Raw genomic sequence first — 26,411 nt, 5'->3', positions numbered from 1 at the left:
GTATTTGAACATTTCAGGAAAACATGTTTGGAATATTATAGATTGGATCCATGTCATTATTTTACATCTCCGGGATTATCTTGGGATGCAATGTTGAAAATGACTGAAGTCAATTTGGAACTCATTACGGATATTGATATGTATCAATTTGTTGAAAAGGGTATGCGTGGAGGAATCAGTTATATAGCCAACAGATACGGTAAAGCCAACAACAAATACGTGCAAAATTGGAATCCCAATGAAGAAAGCAAATATCTCATGTGTTTGGATGCAAATAATCTCTATGGTTGGGCTATGTCACAATATCTTCCAACTGGGAATTTTAAATGGTTGAATAAACAACAAATAAAAAATATTAATTGGAAAACAGTTGACGCAGAAAACAAAACTGGATATTTATTGGAAGTTGATTTGGAATATCCTCATGAATTACATGACCTGCATAATGATTATCCTTGTGGCGCTGAACAAATCAAAGTGACACAAAATATGCAGTAAGATTATTGTCAAAGAATTGCAGAAAAATTTGGAATCAAAAGTGGACAAGTCAGCAAGCTGATTCCAACATTGGGAAACAAAACAAAATATGTATTACATTATAGAAACTTACAATTATACCGTGAATTGGGACTCAAATTAACTAAAATTCACCGTGTTCTGTCATTTGACCAATCACCCTGGTTGAAGACATATATTGATTTCAATACTCGTCAAAGAACTAATACAAAGAATGCTTTTGAGAAAGATTTCTTCAAACTGATGAATAACTCAGTGTTTGGTAAGACTATGGAGAATATCAGAAAACGGGAAGATATCAAATTAGTTACCAATGAGAAACAATTATCGAAACTGACTTCCAAACCAACATTCATCAATAGCAAAATCTTTAATGAAAACTTGGTTGCAGTCCACAAAATCAAGGAATCATTGACTCTCAATCGACCAGCATACGTTGGTATGTGTATTCTTGATTTGAGTAAGACTCTCATGTATGTCTTTCATTACAACTTTATCAAAAGAAAATATGGTAACAAAGCCAAATTACTATTCACTGATACTGATAGTTTGACATACGAAATTGAAGCCGAAGATGTGTATCAAGATTTTTGGAATAAAAAAGAAATGTTTGATAACTCGGATTATCCATCAAATCATCAATTTTATGACTCCACAAACAAGAAAGTTATTGGAAAATTCAAAGATGAAGCCGCTGGTGTACCCATTACTGAATTTGTGGGATTGAGATCCAAGATGTATTCATACATCAAAGATAACAACAATGGTGGCAAAACAGCCAAAGGAATCAAAAAGAATGTAATAAAACAAGAAATCAATCATGCTGATTACCAAGATGTGTTGTTTAATGAAAAACAATTGTACCACCAAATGAAAACAATCAGGAGTAACCATCATGAACTTGGTAGTTACACCATCAACAAAACATCATTGTCATGTTTTGATGATAAACGATATCTACATCCGAATGGTCTTGATTCATATGCTTATGGACATTTTCGTTTGTAAACAAAATTTGTGACAAAACTTGTGCCTCAAACTTTGTGTTTAAAACTTGGTTTTCAATTTTCATTTTTCATCAATTTTCGACTATTTTTTCATCAATTTTTGAATGTTTTGTTGGGTGTATGCCCCATAAAACAAATAACAAGAATGGTACGATGGGTGCCAGACACATGCCAATCCCCATCAAAGATGATTCCATGCAGGTGGATTCATCTGTCTGTCAATCCCTGCATTGCTATGATTATTGCTTCTTTTGCAACTATCACAAAGAATCATCCAATAAAACATCAAATATGCCATATTGTTGTGAAAATCAAAACATTCGAGATATCTCTGGTCAATTGACTTGCGTTTATTGTGGACAAGTTGTTGGTGAAGATTTCAAAACAGAATACATCAATTTTCATGCCAATTTGTTCAAAATATACAAGAAAACAGTGTATAATAGAAAATACCATTTGTCGCATACATTAGATCAAATTATTTTGAAAAACAAAGTTGAAATCAGTTGTTCAACCAATTTCAAAATTCATAAAATATTCGTTGAAATAAACAAAATACTGCCACAAATCAATGGCAAACGAAAGAGAATAATCAGTTTGAAATATCTTTTGCATAGAATATTGCAATTGATGAAAATTGATTCTTCCCAAATTGAGTTGACAAAATCCAAAAAAAACAATGAAATTATACAATGTTTATTGGGATAAAATTATGAATATTATTGGCCCCAAAATCATGCACATTATTAATCAAACATAAGTGAATATCTGATATTTTTTATCATATTTGTCACCCCATTTATCGACAATCGGCGAATTATCCAAAATGAAATCATCATTTTGAGTAAGCTTGTTTGTCAAATCATCTCTATCAAAATGTCCATTTCTCATTATTTCTTTTATTTCATTTAATAAATGTCCGTAAGTTTGAAAAGCATATTGGCATTGATACAACCTTATTTCAATATTTTTATGTTTCATATAAACTTGAATTACGACAGAAACTGATGATATTGCCAATAATGAAGCTCCACTGGTTGCAATTGATGATGCAATACCACCAGTTGCAAACACAATGGATGAAATATTACCAGCAAACTCCCATTTTTTTAATCTTTTGTATGCAGTTTTGTACATCCACATCTTTTTGTGATATGACATGTAATAAGCTTTCAATTCATCAATTTCTTCTTTTGATAATCGATTTGAAATATGATTGAAATCAATTATTAATTTCTTCTTTTGTTTTGAATTGTTTTGCATATATTATATGGTTATCTTATTTTTGATGCAATAATAGAGACCAGTTATTTGACCCAAAAACATGCATTTTTTCATCCAAGGATATGTTTTTTTCTCATTAATGGTGTACATGTATCCTTTGTCATGATGATATTTGTTGTAAAATTGACCATAAGCATCATGTAATATTCCATGTGATCTGATATATGGTTGCCAACCAAATAATCGATGGAGAATAGCTGTTAACCATCCATCTCCAGGTCCAATTAATCCGATTCCATCATGAATTAACTCTTTGTAAACTTCATCAGGTAAACCTGTGTTGTAATGTTTTTTATGCAAATATGTGAATATTACGATACTTTTTATCTTGCATTCCTGTCTGGGCAATATTGGAAGACTCAATTTACGGTGAAAATCTATCATCGATGTTCGAATGTGTTCTTGCAATTCTGACAATTCTTTCATTATACAATTTGATTACAATATTTTTATTCATCATTATTGTCAGGTAATTGTATCCTAATATATTTAACAAAATACTTCATTGTCCAATCAGATGGATGATTGTTGAAGTAGCAATAATAGTTTTCAAATGACACATCAAAGAAGAATTCCAATTGATAAAATGATGATGACACCAAATCGGATTTGGAATGATGATATCTGTCATTTCTCCTGATATATGTGTTTATCACAATAATCTCTTGCAATGTATTGATTCCTTTAATGTCATCTTTACTCAATAATTTTATCCATGTGTAATTTGTTTTTGGTATTGTACCACTTTTTCTTCCTATTCTCATTGCAACTTGGTTGTTCAAATATTTATCAACACCTTGAACCAACTCAGCTTAGAAATTAGTTAACCAAGTATTTATTCTTTTATCAACTGCTGCCATTATTGCATCCATTGGGTCATCTTCAGATGGTTTTGATGCATCTTGTTTCAATTTATTTGCAAAGAGTGTGATTGCTGTGTCTATTTTTTCATCCACTTTTGGCATTATTGTTTTTTTTTATTGATGAATCCAACAACCCTTTGACATCATTATCCAAATGCACCATTGATTGTTGGATTTTGGTTCCAATATATGGTTTGATGATGTCTTCATTGTTGTTTATTAATTGTTGGAGTGAAATTGCATGATTTGAATTAACTCCATCTTTTATCACCAAATGTCTGTTTTCTGTATCCAAATGACCATCATCATTCAGATGTATTGGTTCTCTATATTTGAATCCATCTGGTAAATTTTCATAAGTGACTGTAAATTCAATTTTATTTCCATTTTCATCAAGAATATGGTTTCCATTTTCGTCTTCAACGTATGGCATTATATTAATAGTGTTGATAAATAAATTTCAAAAGTTCCTGTGACTTCTTTGTTTATAATTGGAGAATTAAACCCTGGAATTCTTTTAAAAATCCCCATTTGAATTATCATGGGTTTGATTGTTGTATTTGTAGTTACAAAATTTCTCCCAATTTTCATATTAAATTGTATTAAATGGGAAAATAAAGTTTTACTGTTAGCAATGGCGACAAAAGAAACTTGGTATTGATTTTTTGTATTAATTACAATATTTTTTATTTTAACCGGGCCTAATGTTCCAAATTTGTAACCATGTACATTTTCAAAAACTCCATTTTTTATGTCGCCGTTAACAACACTTGAAGTTTCAATATTTGACAACCAACTTTTATTGTCAGCATGATATCTTTCAAAAAAATCAGAGTATAATACTTTCAATTCAAAAGTTCCATTAACAGCAGTTCCTGCTCCAATATTATCCAATATTGACATAGAATCAATACTGACAAATTTCCTTGATTTGGGCATATTAAACGTATTACTTCCATTGATTATGTTTCCTATTCTGTCATATGTGTCAGTCTTTGATGTTTGTCCTTGCAGTTTCCCCCTAATCAATATTTGTGCATTTGAAACTTGAATATTGCTTACCAAAACAACTGAATACAAATTGAAATAAATATTTCCTGAGACAGGAATACTGAAATTGTGAAAAACACCACTGGCAATAGTTCCAGTGTATTTCGTTTTGAATAAGTTGGTAAAATAACCCAAATTCATTGCTTCAGAATCATATATCGGATTTATTAAACCAGAAATAATCTTATTATTCATATCCAAATTGACTTGCATCTCCATATCTCCATTTTTATATTCAAACATTACATTGTCCAAGCCGTCATAAACTCCTGGGTACACACTATCTGACCAATCTTTTACCCCATAAACAACCAGATGACATTGTACTGGAGTCGCTGTAGCTGTGCCATGCATCGTCAAATAGATGTAATTTGGAGTTTGTTTGCTGTTGTTATTGAATTGAACCAATAGCTTGCTATAAGCAGTGAAATCACGCTGTACAGCTTTGTGGATGTATGCTTCAGAAGCATCACATGATAATTGAATATTAGTCATTTCTGGTGGGTAGAATTCAAACACAATTGTGTATGTTCCAATAGCAAGAGTATAAATATTGAAACCTATCCTTGATCTGTAATCATTACTTCCACTGTCTTTAATCAATGTGATATCATAAGCTTTTTTATTCTGATGTGGGGATTGATTGAAAGATTAAAAGAGTGGTAAGAAATGTAAATAGTCTTTAGTCTAATTTTTATATATTCATATATTAGTCTTTATTTTTCTTTATTATTATTATTATTATTATCATTTTTTTTTTTATTCTTTTTAATTTTAGAGGACTCTTTTGTAAATCACTTATTAGTGACATTGATTTCCTCAATAAAGATTATTATTATTATTATTGAAAGCAGCTATTCCATTCACTGTGATATTATATTCTGAACTGCTTTCATCGGTATCTGTAAGATATTTGAATTCATTTGTTTTATGGCTGCTGACAAGATGACTTTGCTCCAATTTGTCATCAAAATATTTTTTGGTAGTAGCATCATTATCATCAGTTGGTTGAGCCATATCTTTGATTTGTTTATTATTCATATCAAGGTTTCCAGTCATTGCAACACTTCCATCTTTTTTTAAATAGTCACTCAAATCAATATTTCCACTTATTTTGGCTATTTCTGTATCAACATATGCTTTAGTGGAAGCATCATTGGGATTGGAAGGATTTCCAAGAACGATTATTTTATGACCTCTCATATCTAATTCACCACCAAGAGCATTGGGTGTTAACCTGTTGAGAAAGTTATGATCAACGTAGTGTTTATTAACAGCATCGTTATCATCAGTTGGTTGAGCCATATCTTTGATTTTATGATTGTCCATATCGAGGTCACTATTGGAGACTTTTTGTAAATATTTAGTATCACAGAAACCTAAATTAACGACATCATATGTATTTTGTATATTGGCTCCAAGATTAGTAATTTGTTGATTACCCATATCCAGATTTCCAGTCATTTCAACAGTGCCATCTTTTTTCAAATATGTAGATAAATCAGGTGATGGTATTTTTTTAATCTCATCATCGACATATTTTTTATTCGCCGCTTGATCGTTATTATCGGGTTTTAAAACACTAATATTAAAAAAATGTTTTCCGTCCAGTAATATGTTGTTCTGTTGATGTAACCATTATTTCACTTTTAGCTCGTCCACCATGGCCATCAAAGTTTTTCAAATCTGGTATATTAAGATGAATGTTTTCATAAGACTGATGCTCAGTCAATAATCGAACATCATTGGAGCTGCCAGCACCGTCTGGTGTGTCTTGTAGATAGATACTATTGGTATGAACACTTCCACTGTTGCTGTAAATTACTGCTTTATTAGCTCGCACATCACCAGGAGCATTATCCAACAATTGTATTTGGCTCTTTGTGACAACATCATTGGGATCAGCTCCTTGTTTAACATTAACAAGTTTTTTGTTTTGTATATCATAATTGCCATTTTGGGTCAATTTAAACCCTATTCCTTGAGGCCCAGCGGCTCCTTGAAGAGGAACCGTTCTGAATCCTCCTGTTGTGAAAGAAGACGATGAACTATGTTCGTTGAATATTCCCATTTATATCATTTGGTTATATTGTTCCATAAAAATTCCTGTTAATTCTCTTCATGGGCTTATCAACATATAGAAATGAAAATGGCTCGTTTGTTGCTTTAATGTATTTATCCTTTTCGACACCCAACTCACGGGATATCAGACCTCTTTCATTGCTGCTAGGAAAGTCATAGACACAGAAATGAGAGCAATTTAGTCGAATATCTTTTGGCGTTTTGTAGAACGATTGGCTCAGTTAAATAACAGAGCAGTTTTTGTGTCTGCCACGAATGAAATAATCAATCAATGGTTTCTGTTTTTTTTTTCACAAATAAAGTCATCAAATATGACTATCTTCTGGGCATCATCATCCTTCAATTCCTCTACTGGAATTATATCATCATTGCTACAAACAAGGACATTATACCCGACACTATTTGATATATCAGTCAATGTTTGTAGCATATCCTTGTATTTTTGTTGCTCCAAATTTTTGGCATATAAATGTATTCTATCATAATACAAAAGTGGTTTCATCAGCATATGGTACAATAAATTTGTCTTTCCAGATCCTGAATTACCACATATTAACATCCGAAACGTGTCACTTGGCATGTAACCATACAATCTTTTGAAATTAGTGTTTTTATCATGTCTGTCATAATTTGGGATTTCCATGTATATCAATACATTATATAAGTTGAGAAAAGTTAATATAAGTTAATAATATAATGGATTTACAGAGATTAAAACAATTATCTGAAGCCAAGATTAAGGCTGGAACAATAACCAAACAAGTTAGAGATACATTGAAGGAGTACAAGCATGATAAACAAGATTTACAACAAGGTTTATTAGAAACTTTCAAACCAATTATTAAAGCTCAAGAGGAAACAAAACAAACAATTGATGAAAAACAAGACAAACTGATTGAACAATTGGAGAAAAACCAAAAAGCGTTGACTTCAGGTTTGGAAGACATTGCTATGTTAACTTATCAACCAGAAACAAAACCACAACCACAATTAACAGAAGCAAAGCTACCAATTGGCTATCAACCAGCAATGTCAAATTTGGATGCTGGTTTTGATGACGATGAGGCAGAAAAATTGATGCAATACGATCTTGCACCTCCAAGTTCTGTTTTCAAAGCTTCTGTGCAAGGGGATATCGATATCAATGATTATGATGCAAATATTGGCAAGATGTTGAAAAAACTTGGAATAAAGAAGGGTCCTTTATCCAAGGGCCAAGGAAAGACCAAGAATAAAGACAAAATTGATAAAATAGATGAAGATATAAAATTATTGCAAAAATACAGAGGGCGCATTAAAATAATCCCAGAAGGGATGAAAACCATCAAAAAGGTTCTGGTTATACTCAACCAAAGAGAAATGCATACAAAATATCATCTTCTGGGAAATATGGTGGACTGATGATTGATATTCCAAAATTAATGGGACAACTCAGACTTGTGGCAACAAAAGATAAACGCAAAGTTATGGACAAAAAGGTTGATTTCGATACAATCGATTTATTGACCAAGAGATTTAATTCAAAGAAGAAATACAGCGATATTGCCAAAATGGTATTCGATGAATTGAACCAACTCAGTGAGATTCCAATCCATAAATCCAGCAAAAAATTCAAGAAATTGGGCTCTGGTGTTGTTTATTTCAATGATGCTAATGATTTGATTGACAGAATGGAATTGCTCGGTGGATCCATTTTGGCTGGCAATAATGGAGTCAAAGAGGAATTTTCACAAATAGCCCATAAATTGAATCAACTTGGCTTAATAAACAACAAACAACTCATTGATTTATTGCAACAATATATAATCAAATAATATATGCAAGAAAGGGCGATACATATTTCATCTGTTAACCGACAAAAAATAGGCCGAAGTCGGCCTGAAGACTTTATTATCAAATTTGATCCACCATTGAAGCTTGACACAACAATGAGACATGAGCTAGCTGTTGATCGAGTTTCAATGACATACTCGTGGCATAATGTCAATGCAGGATACAACAATAATACAATCAAATACAGCCCAGATAGTGGTACAAAATGGAAGACAATCACATTTGTTGATGGAATGTATTCATATGATGATCTTGATGATTATATCACTCAATCAATAATTCAAAATGGAGATAAACCATTTTCCAGCAAGGGCATCAATCTATATTTTGTGCTTTCATCATATAGAGTTGTCATTGAGCTAGACAACCAATGGAAGCCTGATATTAGAAACTCTAATTTTGGAGCGCTTATTGGATTTGAACCAAAGTTAATTAACCAAACTGAACATGGGACAAAATTGCCAAATATTACCAATGATATTGACGTTTTGAACATTAATTGTGATATAATAACTGATAGCCTCAGTGATGGACGACTCACAAATACACTGATAATGATACCCACTGACAATTTAACAAGGAGTTATCCCTTTACTTTTGAGCCAAAAAGAGCATTATTCAGCCCAGTTGCCAAGTCAATTATTTCAGAAATGGGGATAACAGTGACTGACGCTTTGGGTCGGCCAATTGACTTGAATGGCATTGACTGGTTCATGACCTTGATTCTCAGGTCTAGTTTAATATAATATATCAATATATGGTACGACAAAGTGAATGTAAGCCACGTTTTGACCCAGAATTGGGTCGTTATGCGATGAAACATATCCATGGTGAAGGAATTATGGATGTTTTCAGATCAGTTGGTTCAAAACTTTTCGGGAAAACAGCAAAAGAATTAGCTAAAAAAGGAGCCAAAACTGCAGCTGAAAAAGCAGTCACCAAAACTGGTGAGTTTGCTGGTAATAAAGCAGGTGATAAAATAATTCAATTATTGAGCAAAAAACAACCTTCCAAAACAAAATCAGTGACAATGAGCCAACCAAAAATGGAGCAGCCACTGACTGATTTTCAAATAGCTGAGAGAGTCAATCAGATGATATCCGGTGGAAAACTCAAAAGAAGGAGAAAATGAAAATAATGTAACATATCTGTATAAATGAAATCATTCAGAAATCCAAAATACATTGAGAGATACGAAGATGTCTTCTTCCAATTGGAGACACCATTGAATACTGGTAATCCAGGAAATAATAGGTCACAAAAGAAAGATGGTTATCGTTTTGTTGTTGACAACACAGGAGAAGTAACACCATTTGATTGGTATAATGCAAGAATATCAGTTGGTGTTAAAGTCCAAACAATGCAAAATGGAAATATAGCAGCTGAAGACCATAATGGTATTGTAAATGGTTCACACAGTCTTATACATGATTTCGATGTAAGATTGAATGGTAAAATGGTATATGATTGTAATGATGCAAATCATTGTGTAAATATTAAGAATCTATTGGAATATAGTCCAGGATATGCTCAATCGACAGCAACAAATGAGTTTTTCTATCTGGATACAAAGCGACACGCTGAAGAACGATCGGCTGAAGATAACTACAATAAAGGATTTGCTGCAAGAAAAGCACTTTTGGGTCTATCAGTGGTTGTCAATACAGAAATACCATTGAATCGATACTCATTCTTTGAATCATTGATGGACGAGTTATTACCATCAACAAGATTGGAAATAAATTTGCAGATTGAATCTGATACTATTCTAATATGACAAGCTGGGGCTGATTGTCGTGTAATTATTACCAGAATGGAGCTTATTGTGCCACGAATCACTTTCAATTCAGAGGGGCAATCACTGTATATGAGTCAGTTTTTGAAGCCACATAAATGGGTTTATTTGCGTGAAAATGTGGAAAGAAGCAACTCATCAACACAAAGAAGTGGTAATTTTCAGATAACAAGTGGTATTTCAAAGCCAAGACATGTGTTTGTTTTCATTATCAATGATGCAAATATTGGAGCACAAACAGCAAATCCATTTTTGTACAATACATTTAGTGTATCAACAGATCCCAGAACATTGCTGAATTGTCATTTATCTGTGGCTAATGGTAATGAATATCCTGATGTACATTACACTCCAGAAGCTGATTTGACTCGAGTTTACAGAGATGTCCTCAAATATGTGCATGCAAATAATGAATACAGTCAGGGGACTTTGTTGAATATCAATAACTTCAAAACACTATTCCCATTCTTGTATTTCGATTTAACAAAACAAAAAATGGATATCAAAGATGGTACCACAAAGCTGACATTCCACTATGAATTATCTGGCACAACTGCAACTGCATATTCAGTTTATGCATTGACATTATATGAACAAGACGCTGAGCTCATCCAAAAAGATGGCAAACTATTGTTTCGATAAATGGAATAAATTTTTAATGTAACGTTAGTTATATAAAAGATATGACAACTTATCATTCACACGGAGTAAAACTATCAATTGGGCAAAAAGATAAACTAGCAAAAGCATTAAAAAACAATTCAGCAATAACAATAAGATTATCAAATTCTGAATTAACTGGACCGGATCAGCTGATGTTAACCATAACACAAATAAATAGGCTGAAAAAGGCAATGCAAAACAAAACTGGAGCAGATATTAAAATAAGCAAAACACAGATACGAAAAGCTGTACAACAAGGAGGCAGTCTTTGGTCATCATTATTCAAAATTGGCACAAAATTACTACCAATGGCAGCAAAAGCAGTTGGACCATTAGCTACTGGAGCACTTTCTGGGCTTGCAAATGTGGGAGTCAATAAAATATTTGGTAGAGGACAAGTTGGTGGTTTCCTCATTCCTCAAAATAAAATTGATCAATTAATAAAATACAAAGATTGGCTCACTGAAGCACAAAAGAAGCAAATTGTCAATGCAATACATACTGGTGGACAGATTGTAATTAAACCAACTAAGACACAATCAGGAGGTTTTTTGGGTACTTTACTGGCTTCAATTGGCATTCCAATGGTTTTGAATGCATTAATGGGTAAAGGCTTGCAGGTGGATAAAAGTAGATCCAGAAGATCGGTCCCAGTTTTTGTTCCAAACACAACCAAAAAAGATGGTGGTTTGGTCCTACCAGTTTATTATAGGCCGCCTCCATTTTTCGGTACATGGGATCAATATGGCAAAGGGAAAAAAAACCAAAAAAGGAAAAGGTCTGTTATTAGGCAAAAACAGTCCATTCAAGGGGATTCCATTAATCGGAGACATTCTGTGAAATTCATAAATAAACCACTCAGTAACTTTGAACTCATTGATTGGGTCAAAAAACTCAAAATAAAACACTTCAGAGGCATTTACAGCAGAGATAATCTACCACAAAAGATGAAAAAAGATGAAGTTGGTATCATTAACCTGGTTTCACAGATTGGACCAGGTACACATTGGGTTGCGTATCGAAACGGAGACAAATATGTAGAATATTTTGATAGTTTTGGGTTAATTATGCCAAAAGAAATTATGCAATTCATGTCAAAATGTGGCAAACGAATAAAAGTGGCAAACGATTAATGTATTCAGGTGATGAAATCCAGGAAAGAGATTCAGTATTATGTGGCTATTGGTGTTTGTATTATTTATTTGAGAGACAAAAGGGTACAAGTATATTGAAAACAATCCACAATGCACATTTTGACATGAACAATCAAAGTGTCAATCATAATTTTATAATCCAATATTTTAAAAAATTATCTAATTAATTTGTATAATGGTTGATATAAGATATTGTGAAGAATGTGATGAATACACAGAATTTTCAGGAAAATTATGTTTATGGTGTACATTGGTAACAGATTCTGAGTCAGAGGATTATGAGACGGATTATGAGTCTGACTCTGATGATAATTAATCTAATATAGTGATATAAAATGGTCAAATCATTTTGTGTTAAACAAAAGAAACAAACTGAATGTGTTCAGCCTTCAGGTTACAAGCAAGCCAAAAATGGTCGGCTCATGTTCTTCTGTACATGTGCTGAATGTGGTATAACTAAAACCAAATTTGTTAAAAAACAGGGAAACTAAATAGCCCGTTCGAAGGGGCGGGCATAATGGATACTTTAGCATCAACTGGTGCTGATATGTTAATTCAACATACATTACCATGGATGGGAAAGAAAGCAGTTGAAATGGGTCGATATTATGGGTCTGAAGCACTTAGAAACCCTAAATTGCAGAAGAAAGCTATTGATTATGCTATCTCTAAAGCAACTCCTTTTGTTCAAAAGACTGGATCAGAGATGTTTGATAAATTATCAACCAAAGTAAGACCAAAAAGAAGGTACAAAACTGACCGAAAAGAACTTGATGGTGGTAATTTGAATACAATTTTGGAACAACTCGGTACACCAGGTAAGGTTGCATCAAAGTCGATGGATGTTGTTGGAACATTAATTCCATCAACAAAGGAAGTCTTTGATAGATACAAATCTGGAGACATTGCCAAAAGTGCATTTAGCACGGATACTGGCATATTGTCGAGTCAATTTTGGTCTGGCAAGGCTGGGAAAAAGACATTAAAAAAATACAAAGATTATCCTTGTGATAGTGTGGTAAAGATTGGAAAAAAATATCACAATACACCAAGTTGTTCAAGCTATGATTCAATTTGTTGGCACCCACCAAATTGGGATGAGTATGAAAAGGGAATCAAAGGACGACCCAAAAGCGGTGGTTCAATTGATATACACAAAATGATTGGTAAATTACCGCGCCCAAAAGCTGGTTGGGTATTACCTGGTCATAAATACACTGGTCCATACAATGATTTGGAGAATCAAGTAAAATATAACCCCAAAACAGGACAAATATTGGAAATATATGATAAACCAACACAGATGCAATAGCCATGCAACATGATGTTGATTATTCAGTCTGCAAAGATGACAAAAAATGTAAAAACAAAGCTGATAAAAAGATGGTTAAATCATTGGATGCTGTTCCATATTCCGAACGACAATGGGGACATTGGTTGGCAAGAAATGCAATAAATACAAAACAGAAACTGGGTCTTGGGGTTCCAAAAAACGTCGAAAGCCGTCGGGTAAAGAGGAAAACTGGCAAGAAAAATTAGCTAATGAGCTGCATAAACCCATAAGGCGTAACTTTACTCGGCGGCGTGTTATTGTAAATAATATTGATGAAATATGGGCTGCTGACCTTGTTGAAATGCAACAATTCAGTAAATGGAATAAAGGTAATAGGTATCTTCTCATGACTATAGATGTTTTCAGTAAATACGGTTGGATTGTCCCATTAAAAGATAAAAAAGGTGAGACCATAACTAAAGCATTTCAAAGCATATTCAAAGAGGGTCGAAAACCAAAGTATCTATGGACTGATAAAGGCTCAGAGTTCTACAACAAAAATTTCAAAGACTTGCTCAATAAACATAACATTACACTGTATTCGACTGAAAATGAAGAAAAGTCATCAGTGGTGGAAAGGTGGAACCGGACGATTAAAAATAAAATGTGGAAACGATTCACTGCTCAAGGCAATACAATGTATCTGGATATTTTGCCTGAAATATTGAAGCAGTATAATAACACTAAACACAGTTCAATAAAAATGACACCGACAGAAGCATCTAAGAAAAAGAATGAAGGAACTGTTTACTTCAATCTTTATGGCAATTTGAAGCAATTGTCATCCCAAGCAAAATTTAAAGTTGGTGATAAGGTTAGAATATCAAAGTATAAAAGAAAGCTGTTTGATCGAGGTTATACAGAAAACTGGACAGAAGAAGTCTTCATTATCGATAAAATTCAATACACTACACCAATCACTTATAAACTGAAAGATCTAAACGATGAACAGATTACAGGGAGCTTTTATGAACCGGAATTATTGAAAGCTAAACAGGAGATATTCAGAATCGATAAAGTTATCAGGAGAGATTACAAGAAGAAACAAGCTTTGGTAAAGTGGAAAGGATACAATGATGCCTTCAACTCTTGGATCCCAATCAAGGATTTAGTCGATGTGCAAAAATAATAAGCTCATTCTATTCGATATAGTCACGGCCTCACGAATATTCGATAGCGAGTCGATCCAATAAAAAAATCTATTGTTGTGTGCAAGATAAATGATATTCTTACCTCAAAAGGCGTCTACAAACATCAGAACGATGAAAGTGGAGAAATAAATGTCCAATATATCCCAAAACATGAACGATAAACATCAAAACACAAGCTCTTCACAAAATGGCGACAAAATGGCCGACACGTGTATTAACAAACTAGTGTCCAGTCCCCTTTGGGTTGTGTCATCGTGTACTTGATGATGTCATACATAAGGGACTTTCCCTATGAAATGAGTCATCAGATTGTTATTGTTTACAAGTCATATGACAGTCGTATGATTATCTCAGCCAATCACAATCGTCACAATTTTGCTTCACAATTGTGAAATTTTTCAGTGAAACACATAGTCATTTGTGAAATTTTTCAGTGAAGTTGTATGACAGTTGCGTGAATAAATTACAAACATTTGAAGTAAAGTTTACTCGAAAAGTTTATTTCAGATGTTATAAAGTGACTAAAACAGAACCGAGGAAAATTTAGGTTTTTTGAAAACCGAGGATAAAAATTTAGGTTTTTTGAAAACCGAGGATTTAGGTTTTTAGGTTTTTGAGTTTAGGCAGGCGGCGTCCTAGCCGTGAATTCAAAGGCTAAGTGGTAATTTATGCAGTAATATGAGATTCATTTAATTTATGCAGTTATTGGGGTGAGATAATGTGGAATTAATAGGGTTTAGGAAAAATATTGGATTTATAAGGATTTGTATGGGATTTTTTATCATTTTTTGAAAAGTGAGCTCATACGCCCAAATATCTAACTACTCACTCACCCGTAAGCAAAGGAAAGAAGCAAATTATTTAATTGTTTCGTAGCGTACAAACAGAAAATACAAGTTTAATTCAGGAGTAAACTAAAATCGATTAAAACAAATGTTAGACATCAGTTAATTGATTCACCTGAGCTGTGAAGCTTTCTACCACTTGAAAATCACACGAACAGATCGATAAAAAAAAGCAAACAGTGGATCCAAAGAAGGAACTCCAGGGTAATTTCTTCCACTGAATTAGACATGCTCCTTCCTTCCACCAAAAGGACACATTCATGCTCGGTTATCCTTCGTTGGATAAAGAGTTGAGGTGAAAGCACTTGGTCGCCACGACTGATTTTAGTTTTACAATCAAACAAATCCGATCCAAGACTTTAGCTTTTGACACAAATAATGTTTTGCTGTTTCTTATAATACACAAAAATTCACCTTTAGGAATTTCCTTTACAGCTGCAGCACTTGATTTCCATGTACTTTTGACACAAACAACCCACCTTAAAAATTTGAACCCAAGAACCTGAAAGAACTCTTGTTGTTGGGCACAAAATGAATAACCAGCTAAATGTAGAAATGGCGTGCTCAGCCAATTAGGATCGAGTTGTTTCGCCGCTCGACCAATCATGAGTGAGTAATTTTGGCCTTAGTTAAATTAAGAAATAAAATCCTTCTGTTACAACTCTATGTTATAAACATCGTAGTTGCTGAGAATGATGTATTATTCTAGAAAAAAAAAGTGACACAGGCTTACTCGGAGAAAAAAAATCCGAGTGCTCCTATCAGGAGTCGAACCTAAGACCTTCCGATTACTAGTTCGAATGCTCTACCTCTGAGCTACAGGAGACCCGTGGGAGCTAAGGTCATTAAACTAGGTTCATGCGACAAATATCCTGCATACTGCTAGGATTTGAATGTCGAACGTGTGGTATATGAAATAAATGTGATGGTATGTATATGAAATATACCATCACATTTTGAAATATACCATCACATTTATTTCATATACCACACGTTTGACATTCAAATCCTAGCAGTATGCAGGATATTTGTCCCATGAACCATCCTTTTTTTTATTTCATGTCGTAATTGTTATTATTGGTAAGCAGTTTGTTGTATATGCACTAAAAATAAATATAACTCCAGAATGAAGGGGGAATTTGTATGGTTATTACGTTCATACGATAAGCAGAGGGAAATACTATTAAAAAAAAGGAATTATGGAGCTTCCCTTTTAGGCTTGGTTAATTAAATGAATATATTGTTTGTATGTGAACTCTGCAATAGCGCTGTGAATCATGGAAGCTTATGTCCACCACTAAAAGCAGCTATGGTATTTCAAATAAACGTGGTAGACTATTCACTTGTTTCAGTCTCAACCATCTCAAAATGTTTTGCGGTGGTAGGCTGCTAGGCTATCTCAGTTGTAAGAAATGTCCTAAATTTACTGATTTTCTGCAATTAATAAAAAGTACCCGTCGAGATGTAAATGGGGAAATCATTTATCAATTTTGTCTTGAAAAATAAATAGCTGAAACGCAATACCCATTCACTCTCACACCGCCCATAACACCAAGGTAGGACTAGGCCTCTTGTGCAATTTTTGCCGTCGTCACTCATTTCAACGGCCTTGATAGACCCAACCAGTGATGGCATCGAAAAATGATGTCTCTTTGCTCAGGCTAACACAACCCGTTTTCTTAGAATGGATACTGTTCGCTTCCATTCTAAGAGTCTCTTAGTCTCGTGCAGAGTTAAAAATTAGCTAGATGTGGTAACATTAACACTATCTAGAACGGGAGGGGTAAGGTTGAATCTGAGAGCGCCAAATTTGAACATTTGAACATTTTATAATATTTGCGCAAACAACACGAATCTTCGTGAATTTTTCAGAAATTTATCTGGGAAAAATTCGTTATGGTAGGTCGGGTTCACTGAATTTCATGTTACCGTGGCAACCAATTTTTTGCCAGGCAAGTTTTTCAGAAAACAATATTCCTGTTTTCTTTCTTTTTTTCTTTCTTTCTTTCTTTCTTTCTTTTTTTTTTTTTTTTTTTCTACAAAAAATAACATTTTTACAGTTGAATTCACTATAAAACATATACAGGCAGAACACGCGTTACGCTGCGCCATCTATTCACGCAATCACGTGCAAATTTAATCTGATTTCACGTTTCAGAAATACCCGGGCCCTTACCATCGAGGACAATCTTGACGACGATATTTTCGCTCTGCCTGTGTAATGACTCTCAGAAATTCTTATTCCAAATTGTCTTAAATAAAGCATACCGGTAATGTTGCTTTCGTATGTTATTTTCCCGTACATAATAAATAATGATAATAAATAAATTCAAATGTAATGTCAATAACACGGGGAGTGCTTGCGCAATCTCACGAGCTTGAGGCTCATGTTAAAGAGCTTAGCAATATAGGAATAGGAATTTTGAAATGTTGGGTTTTGAAAAAAAAAAAAAAAAAGAACAAGAAAGAAAATAAATAAATAAATAAATAACGGAGTACTCGGTGAAAAACCTCTAGGAGCAAGGACGAGAACCAAAAACAAAGTCGACCCACATATGACGCCGAATCCGGGAATCGATCCCGGGCCACTGTGCTGTGTTATCTTGTGCATATTATAATGCTATTTTGCTTTTGTCAGTTCGTCGTCCAAGAAACGCTTGGCGTGCTGTTGGTATAATGAAAAACAATATCTTCAACGACGCGACAAACGATGAGATCCAATAAAATACATTTTTAATAAATATCTTAACGCACACACGAGATTCAACGTCAAACCGAACTGATTTCACGTGGAAAAACTAAATGGACGTGACGTTTCTATGGGAACAGTTTTGAATACACAACAGGGTATCAACCTTTCGCTTTGACTGGCCGCATGTGAAAAAAATATCGTCTTTTGACTTCTCGTCACCAGGCTAATTGATTTCGTATTGATTTTGTGTAGAGAAATTCTATGTTGGTCAGCATTGACCTCCAAAGCCAAATTCACCTGGAGGGCACGTACGCATTAATGCCTCTAATATTCGCTGACATGCTTGGACAGTAATCGACGGATCCTCCTATTTCAGTAATGTTGTAACTGCTGCTTTTTAATCCAAGGGTAGTTTTGCTGACCATGAGTGTAACAATCAATATCGAAAATTTTCGAAGTTGGTCAGAAATATTTGGGGAAATAAGGAGGCAAACAAATTTGAAAACGTTTGAGGCAATAGAACCAGACACCACCAATGTTTACCGCAAGGAGAGAAAGGCAAGATCCTCGTCAGTGACAGAACCAGAGTCAATTCGTTGCCACATGCTGGGACGAAGAGCCAGTGGACAAGAAACGTTAGGCCACAAGCGTAGTTTGGCGTCACCCCGTTTGCTTGGTGCACGTCTTGTCAACACGCCGTCTCGTGTGGTCGATACTGAGAACATAAAGCCGCGATCTCGCCTCAACAGCACACCGGCTCTTAAAGCCGATACTTATATATTAGAGCAAGATTCTCGACTCACTGATGCCGCGAAGAAATTAAGCAAGAAGGAGCTGAAGCTGTTGTACGAGGATATTCTTAAACCACTGGACGTGTATTCCATTTTACTTGGAAGAAGTATGGGATTAAAAGACAGCCAATAATTATTCCAGTAATCGGATTAAGCCTATCATAGCAGAAACGTTGTCACTTATTCCAGACAAAAAAGATAAAACAAATATGTTATTCTAAATATTTACACCATTATGTCAGTATCATAATAAAGTAAATATAGTTGTATCTAAAGGAAAAAAAACTAGTCGTTCACTTCACAAGAGGCTAATACAAGACAATTGTTTAGCGAACCCAATGACTGCTCTAACCATTACTATGTCTCATGTTTACCAAGGACATTCTATAAACACCTCAGAACGTTTTCAATACTTGATACTTGATAGACCCAGCCAGTGATGGCATTGAAAAAGATGTCTCTTTGCTCAGGCTAACACAAACCGTTTTCCAAGAATGGATAATGTTCGTTCATTCTATTCGTAACTTAAGTCTCGTCCAGAGTTAATAATTAGCTAGATGTGGTAACACTACCGCTATCTAGACCGGGAGGGGTAAGGCTGAATCTAAGAGCGCCAAATTTAAACATTTTCATATTTTTTTTAATATTTGCGCAAACAACACGAATCTTCGTGATTTTTTCAGAAATTTATCTAGGAAAAGTTCGTTATGGTTGGTTGGGTTACACTGAATTTCATGTTACCATGGCAACGAATTTTTTTTTTGCCAGGCAAGTTTTTCAGAAAGTAACATTCCTGTGTTCTTTTTTCTTTCTTTCTTTCTTTCTTTCTTTTTTTTCCTACAAAAAATAACTTTCTTACAGTTGAATGCACCATCAAACATATACAGGCAGAACACTCGTTACGCTGCATCAGGTCACGTGCGTTACGCGATCACGTGTATATTTAAGCTGATTTCACGTTTCAGGAAAAATTCCTTACCCCGGGCCCTTTCCAGCGACGATGATATTTTTGCTCTGCCTGTGTAATGAATCTCAGAAATTCTTATTCCAATTTGTCTTAAATAAAGCACAATGTTAATGTTGTTTTGGTATCTTATTTTCCAGTACGTAAAAAAAAAAATAAATAAATAAATTCAAATGGAATGTTGATAATACGGCGAGCGCTTGCGCAATCTCCCGGGCCAAAGGCTCATGTTAAAAGTGGTTGACAATGATCCAGATCGAATTGGAATTTGGAAATGTTGCTTAAAAAAAAAGCCGGGGTACCCGGTCAAAAAACCTCTCGGAGCAAGGACGAGAACCAACAGCAAACTCAACCGACATACGACGCCGAGTCCGGGAATGGAACTCGGGCCACTGTGCTGTGTTGTCTTGTGCAAGTAATAAAAAAATACAAAAACAATGCATTTTTGGTTACTAACTTAAAGTACACACCAGGTTCTACGTCAAACCGAACTGGTTCCACTTGGAACCATTGAAGGAACGTGACGTATCTTTAGCAACAAATTCGAATACACAACAGAGTATCAACCTTTCGCTTTGACTGGCTGCATGTGGGAAAAAAATGGTTTTTTGACTTCTCGTCACCAATGTAATTGATAACGTATTGATTTTGTGTAGAGAAATTCTACGTTGGTCAGAGTTGGCCCCCAAATACCTTATTCACCGAAAGGGCACGTGCGCATTAATACTTCAAATTTTCGCTGACATGCTTTGCCAGACAATAATCGACGGATCCTCCTATTTCAGTAAGGTTGTAACTGCTGCTTTTTAATCCAAGAGTAGTTTTGTTGGCCTTGACCATGAGTATAACAATCAATATCGAAGATTTTCAAAGTTGGTCAGAAATATTTGGGGAGATAAGGAGGCAAACAAATTTGAAAAAAAATGAGGCAATAGAACCTGACACCACCAATGTTTACCGCCAGGAGAGAAAGGCAAGATCCTCGTCAGTGACGGAACCAGAGTCAATTCGTTGCCATATGCTGGAACGAAGAGCCAGTGGACAAGAAACGTTAGGCCACAAGCGTAGTTTGGCATCACTCGGTGTGCTTGGTGCACGTGCCGTCAACACGCTGTCTCGTGTGGTCGATACTGACAAAATAAAACCGCGATCTCGCCTCACCAGCACACTGGAGCTTAAAGCAGATACTTATATATTAGAGCAAGATCCTCGACTCACTGATGCCGCGAAGAAATTAAGCAAGAAGGAGCTGGAGCTGTTTTACGAGGATATTCTTAAACCACTGGACGTGTATTCCATTTTACTTGGAAGAAGTATGGGATTAAAAGACAGCCAAGAATTATTCCAATAACCGGATTAAACCTTTCATAGCAAAAACGTTGTCATTTATTCAAGACAAAAAAAGATGAAACTAATATGTTATTCTAAATATTTGCACTATTATGTCAGTATCATAATAAAGTAAATATAGTTGTATCTAAAGGAGAAAAAGCCACTCGTTCTCTTCACAAGAGGCTAATACAAGACAATTGTTTAGCGAGCCCAATGCTTGCTTTAACCTTACTACGTCTCATGTTTACCAAGGACATTCTATCAAGCACTCCGTCTTTAATACTGAGTCATTGTTATTAATTAAATAGAGGATATTATACCGTCATGCAACCGCGAAAAAATATCAGACGTTCGTCAGGATAAATCCTGTTTCCTAGCCAGAAACGTAATAAATTTTGGTCCACGAGCGTTGATTCACCAAACAACACGAAAGTGAAAAATCACTGGCGCATAAGACGATTGAAAATCACGACATAAACAACGAAGGAGCTTAACACTTTAATGACTGTTTGTTCTCCGTCGATATTCATGGCAGAATCGATTTGGCCACAAATATAAATAGGCGATACTCCCAACGTACCTTGGTCATCACCACTTGTCTGTCCGCCAAGGATTTGCTGGTCGATTCCTGTAGATCTCTTGAGTGCGTGTTAGCACGCTTCGCGGAAGGAGTATATCTCCAGTCGGCGATCTAGCGTTCGTCTGTCGTTTGGCCGCTTTCAGCGATTCTCTTTCCACAATCCCCGAGAATAGTTTCACAATACTGACATGCGTTCTAGCCAGTATTCTCACACAGGTCAAACAACTTACATTCGAGAAACTTGGGTCTCTTTTCAGTTCATGCCCCAACGAACTGGTGAGGTCGGCCAACACTATTAAAGCTCTCTGCTCCCGAAACCTTATTAAAAACAACATTAAAAATAGATACTCCGGGAATTTTTGTTCCCTGGCACTTTACAATTTTCTGGAAAAACCTGCAAGACGTCGGAGGATGGACTGTCAATTCGCTTGCAGAAAAAAACGGAGAATTGAGGGACATGAAAAGCACAATCGAACAGGAACTCGCAATTCAAGATTGAAGGATTATATTTCCCGGAATTCTGATTAGGGTCTGATTGACATCTGCTGACAACTGAAAACCACAAGCCATATAAGTGGGCGGAACGACCGTTTGTTAAGTTTGCCCACAGGCGTTCTTTCGCTTCCCTTCGCGCGCTTTTTCTTTATTTTTTCGCGCGCCTTTTTTCGCGCTGCGCCCCAACTAACTGAACGCCTGGAAGAGGCTAACAGTTTATGAATGGGGTTTCTGTTATTGAAAAATTGTAACAAAGTACAAGAAAAACCTGCTTTGATGGGCTTGCTTTTTGCTTGCTTTGTGTAGGTTTACCAGAGCCAATCGAACTCAATCAATTAAATTGTGTTCGATTGAGTTCGGAAACCGAACTCAATCGAACACAATCAGATGGATTTAGTTCGATTGAGTTCGATTTGTTCGATTGAATTCGATTTGTTCGGAAATCGAACTCACTGAAAGTCTGGTGTTCGATTTCGTTCGATTGCCGAACTCAATCGAACTCAATCCACGGATTGAGTTCGATTGAGTTCGATTGGGTTCGATTTTCGAACGTTCGATTTACTATGCCGGGTTTAATGGCCTTAGAACACACGAGACTCCTGTAGCTCAGTGGTAGAGCATCAGAACTCGGTTTATTTAAAAGCCGTTGAGGGCTTTCTTGTTTGCCCTTCGAAACTTGATACCAGTGCCTGGACAACATATGGTGCCGAATTAGTACACGACAGTCCAACGAACAAAACTCCTACAATCTTTTCCCTACACAGGATACCCACGATATAGAAATCAGACGACAGCCAACAAATCTCTCCTACATCGAACAAAATAAGAGGATTGGATTGACAGATAACAACTTAAACCCTATATGGGGATTTTTTCGTCTTCTCTGCCCAAGCGGATGGATTCCAACCCCTTCAATAACTTTAAGACTATTAAAGCTAATATAATGACACTTGGAGGATATATAGTAAGTCTAAATACGTTTCCTTTGAGGTCCACAACGAGAAGTGCTGACGTCACGTGACGTGTTAATTAAGTCATGATTGCCAAATGGCGGTAATCTTGGATGCGCCATTTTGAATTCCTGGATTTGCCCAAAACGTCAGGAGGGCGCCAAAATTAAATGAAACATCATCAAAACCAATAAAGGAACACTTATATGAACTACAAAACACAAAAGTTAGAGTAAAAAAGCAACTTTTCTTTATTTTAAAAAGGGATTTTCTGAAAGCTGCCGGTAAAAAAATTAATTTTGTTGTTATGGTAAAATCAAAGTCAATGAACACTAACAGAATAGACGAAATTTCTGAAAAAGTCACAAAGTTTCCTGGCGTTACCTCCAATGTTTAAAAAGCTATTCACATTTAAAATGGCCGCCAGCAGAATCCCACCCCCTCCTCTCCTCCCCTGCTCTAGACAGGGTTAAGGCGACAGAACGTAGAAACTCACAGCACAGAAGTCTAATGTTAAAGACTAATGTTGTATTTACACTTGAGAGCTTACCAAGGCTTACGCTTACTTGGGAAATCGTGAAGTTGTTTATAGAGTGTTTTCACGTGACGTCACGGCGGCCATGATGGTGTCCCAAAACAAAGAAATGGTGGCCATGTTGGTGTCCCAAACTAAACCTCTGGGAATTGAACTCTATTTTTATTTAAATACTTTCTTTTGTTTCAGTAAACTAACGTGGCCGGTAGTCACGTGAATGAAAAAGCTCTATACCAACTCAAATAACCGAGGTAAAGTGAGGGGAAAAAAATGCCGCATGCCCCAATATAATTTCGTACAGCATCTGTCAATATCAACTGAAACTGGTTTAGTGTGTATCGTTGAAATGCGTACAACCGAAGATGTGAATTTTCCCCAACGGCAGAACTACACAAGCGCTGGAAACCAGATACAGATACAGAGTTTACGGCGCCGGAAGATTAAAAGGAATAAAAAGGCATTGCTCTTCTCCTTCCGTAATTTAAATCACACACTGTAGTTATGAAATGCTTCGCTATAATTCGAGCGTCAGAAGCCAAAGCGATCTGAACACCAGGGTCCAGTTGTTCAAAGGCCGGATAAATTTATTCAGTGGATAAGTTGCTATCCGACAGTTTCAATCTGTGCAAAGATTTCAGTATTTCCTCTTGTACAAGCGAATATGCACACTCTAACCACAGTTAAGTTTGGGAGTGTACGAAAACCTTGGACAACGTTTCACGTGAAGTATATTTTAGACCCTGAATAGTGCCTTATCCAGCGGACAAAGTTATCCGGCCTTTGAAAAACTAGGGCCTGATGTGTTATGAAACATTATGCACCTCAAGCGGAAATATGTGCCTTTGCGTTGCGTAAATGAAAACTTTACCGTAGTAAATTTTCTATTGTTTTAGGCGGCGTTAACAGGGTTACTATCAGTGCATGTTTACACTCGTCAAATATTTTACCAGTGTAAGTAAACTCTATTACCGAGTAAAACGCTCATGTGTAAGCACGGCATAAAAGGCATTAATACGTCACTAATGATAGACTTACGCCAGCAAATGACCTATTATGGAGAAATTATTCATGCAGCCATTAACATCACGGCCCAATTAAACAATCATTTTAATAGAGCGATTTTCGTTTGACATTGAAAAAATTTATAATCCGCCAAAACAATAAAGAAACTTGGAAACTGAATTTGATTGCCTTCTTTTACAAGAACAAACAAACAAATGTGGTCTTGTTTGATTTTTCCCCGAGAACTTTCTAGAAACCAATCGATTCTTCTCTTTCACGTGACTCTGTTTTCAGCAATCCGATTGGTCAATCAAATTTCTTTGCTAAAATTAGGGTGTTCCATATTACAGGAAGGAACAGGGCATTGTTTTGATATTTTGAAGTAGAGGCGGTTAAAATATGACGAGAACTAGAGAATTTTTTCCTTTGATATCAAACAAAAGGTCTCTCTAATTAAAGACATAAAGGCATTTACCATACCAGTTACAAACTATGTAAATATTAGAACAGAACAAAATGTCTTTTCTACCATCTTAGAGAAGAAGTTACAACTTTTCTGCTGTGAAAGGATTAGTAGAATAATTCTTCGCTGCCTTTTGATTCCCTTCTTCTCTCACGTAAAATGAAGTAAAAGTCCAAAGGTTTAAGAATGTCCTTGTACAAAGGCTCCATCTCTTCCTTTCTTAATTTCCGCGCTGCATCAGTGAGTCGAGTATCTTGTTCTAATTCATAAGTATCGGTTGCGAGAGTTGGCATGCTGTTATGGCAGCTTCTCGGCTGCTTTGAGCTGATGGGTTCTCCTTGTAAATTGCCGGCATCGATCGAAAGACAAGGCAACCTGGTTGGACGTATATGGAGCTGAGCCAAACTACCTCAGTTGCCGATTGTGTCTTGCTCACTGACTCTTCGACCCTGCTCATGGCGCTGGATTGGCTCTGCTTCCGTCACTGACGAAGATCTTGGTTTTGTTTCGTGTTGGAAAACATTGGTTGTGTCAGGCTCTATCACACTGAATGTTTTCAAATTTGCTTGCCTGTTTATTTCCGTAAATATTTCTGGCCAGCTCTGGAAATCTTCTATATTGATTGTCACACTCATGGCAATAGAAATATTCTTGGATTAAGAATCAACAATTGAATCTAATAGCAAATAGTACACCTTCAGCCGTGAAGATTCAAATATTGTTGCTTGGGTGCTCTGTTGGTGAATAAGGCATTGGAATCCTACTAAGGATCAACATTGAATTTCTCTGTACAACGTTAATACAATATGAACCAGATTAGCAGAGAGAATTCAAGAAACAAATTAACGATTGCGTGCGGCTAATCATGGCCAATGGTAAAAGCGAGCTTTTTTTTTTCAACTTCCAAGGGATGTTGACGTCCAGTTATTGTATTTCATAAACCGTTAATGAAAAATAGTTTTTATTGCCATAGAAACGTCACATATGTAATAAACTTTCTTTAAACGATTAACGTTGGCATGGAAACTTCT

This window comes from Pavona decussata, unplaced genomic scaffold, assembly GCF_977016875.1.
Source record: "Pavona decussata unplaced genomic scaffold, jaPavDecu1.1 SCAFFOLD_300, whole genome shotgun sequence".
In the NCBI taxonomy this organism is placed as follows: Eukaryota; Metazoa; Cnidaria; class Anthozoa; order Scleractinia; family Agariciidae; genus Pavona; species Pavona decussata.
This window is presented reverse-complemented; position numbering follows the sequence as displayed.